The sequence below is a fragment of the Prosopis cineraria genome, unplaced genomic scaffold (genome assembly GCF_029017545.1).
Source record: "Prosopis cineraria cultivar Desert tree isolate PC_DT_omini unplaced genomic scaffold, ASM2901754v1 PC14, whole genome shotgun sequence".
NCBI lineage: Eukaryota > Viridiplantae > Streptophyta > Magnoliopsida > Fabales > Fabaceae > Prosopis > Prosopis cineraria.
In genome coordinates, this window is record NW_026555345.1 from 13,518,919 (window position 1) to 13,521,122 (window position 2,204).

Genomic DNA, 2,204 nt, shown 5'->3' on the forward strand with positions numbered 1-2,204 from the left:
CTTCTCGGCCTTCCCTTGTCTTTTGTCTTCTTGCACTCTTTCTCCCAACTCCTTGCCACTCCTCAATGTGATAGCATTAAGATTAGCTTTAGGATTAGCAACGGTGTTGGATGGTAATGTAGAGGCTTGAGCATTGGCTGCACTTAATTGGTTAGCAAGCATATTCATTTGAGAAGTAAGGGCATCAATTTTAGAGTTCATGTTCTCACACTTGTTACCCATACTCTCTACCTTGTTCCCTAAGCCATCATACATGTTTTTATACAAGGAGTTCATTTCAATCAATGCTTACGTAACACATTCACATCATTAGAAGAGTTTGAATTAGAAGAACTCTCAATTGGAACAAGCCTCCTATCACTATAAGAATTAGATGAAGGTGCAAGAGAATTACCACTTGGATTGTAGCTTTGAGAAGAGCTACCTTGAGACAAATGAGGTGGAGGGTCACGGCCAAAGGTGTTTTGATAGGATCCTCTTTGTTGATTGTCTTGTAAAGCCACATTTGGATTTGAATAGGAGAAATTAGGATGGTCTCTCCATGAAGGGTTGTAAGTATTAGAATAAGCTCCTTGCCCTTGCCTCCCACCATAGGATTGTTTTCCATTGTAGATAGCATTTACTTGTTCAAACTTAATAGGACAATTGCTTTCTACATGCATAGGTGAGTCACAAAAAGTACAAGAATAAGGGACAAGTGCTTGAGAAGTACTTACATTGCTCACTTGAGATATTTGTGGAGCCAACATTCTCCCAATCTTGGCAGCTAGCAAGTCCACATATGAATCATTAAGAATTGAGGAACCTACCATATTCACATTTCTCTTTTCCCTTGTAGAGTATTGAGCACCACTTGAAGCCATCTTGTCAATTAGTTCCCAAGCCTTTAAGGAAGTGAGGTCAATCAAGCATCCACCACTAGCGGCATCAATGTTAACTTTGTCTCTTGGAATCAAGCCCTCATAGAAATATTGGACTAAATTCTCACTAGAAATTTGATGGTGTGGGCATTTAGCCAAAAGGCCTTGGAATCTAGTCCAATACTCATAGAGACTCTCATCCTCTCCTTGTTGGACCCCATAGATTTGCTTCCTCAAATTGGTGACCTTGGAATTTGGAAAGAATTTATCTAAGAAGAGTCTTCTTAGCTCGGCCCATGTGCTCACTTTCACATAAGAAGGGTAGTTGAAATACCACTCCTTTGCTAAACCTTCAAGAGAAAATACAAAAGCCTTAGCTTGAACATCATCAACATTTACATGCATAGGCTTCATAGTATCACAAACCAATAGGAGAGTATGCAAAAACCTATGGCAATCCTCTCCCGATAACCCATGAAATTTAGGCAATGCATTAATCAAAGAGGATTTAATTTCAAATTGAACATTAGTAGGAGGAACATATAAGCCATAAGGATTATCATGCCAATTAGGTTGAGTTAATTGCCTAATGCTCCTCTCCTCTCTAGGGTTATGCAAGCCTTCAAATTCATTATTAACATGGCCATCATCATGCAAATTCTCATTCCCATTCCCATGGCCCTCATTATGCACATGCTCATGTCCTAAGATACCTTCCATTGTTGAATTACAAACCAAATGAGAATCAAGAATAGGTTGTGATCTTCTCAATCTAGAAATAGTCCTTTCAATTTCTAGATCTAATTCAACAAAAGAGGTATGTTTTCTTCGGGTCATGCACTAATCAAGCTCAAGAAAATTAAGAACAAAGAACAAGCTAAACTAAAATGCAAATAAATACGAAACAATTCAAAACACACAAAAGCAAGAGAAATAATTTTTTTTTCTTTTTTTTAATATACTCAATAGCAACAAAATGAAAAAAAAATAACACCAAACAAGTAGAAAGAGAGTTAGAAATGCTCAATCAAGAAGCTTTGGCAATTCTGGAATTCGCACAGTAGGCTCTCTGGAGACAGTGAAATTGTGAATTTTCTATCAGCAAATCCACATGATAAATTCCCCTGAAAATTTTATGAGAAACACAAGAGATATACAGGAAAATATATAAAACTTTCAGATTAAAAATCCTTCCCAATCGTTCCCAGAATTTTTCACAAGTTGGTCCTCAGGTCTGGAGAAACAGGATTTCGTCCAGAAGACCTTCAGAGCTTCTAACAAACTTTCAAATAGGAAAATGGAAAAATTGAAGAAAATCCTAAACACAAGAAACAAAGATAAGAC

General features: G+C 37.2%; 1 non-coding gene across 1 annotated transcript; it reads left to right on the forward strand.

The window, feature by feature from the left end:
* The first annotated feature begins 993 nt into the window (after positions 1-993).
* On the forward strand, positions 994-1,100 carry LOC129294025 (small nucleolar RNA R71). Its single transcript, XR_008589267.1, has one exon. It is a non-coding gene; the product is annotated as a small nucleolar RNA R71 (small nucleolar RNA).
* The last annotated feature ends 1,104 nt before the right edge of the window (positions 1,101-2,204 follow it).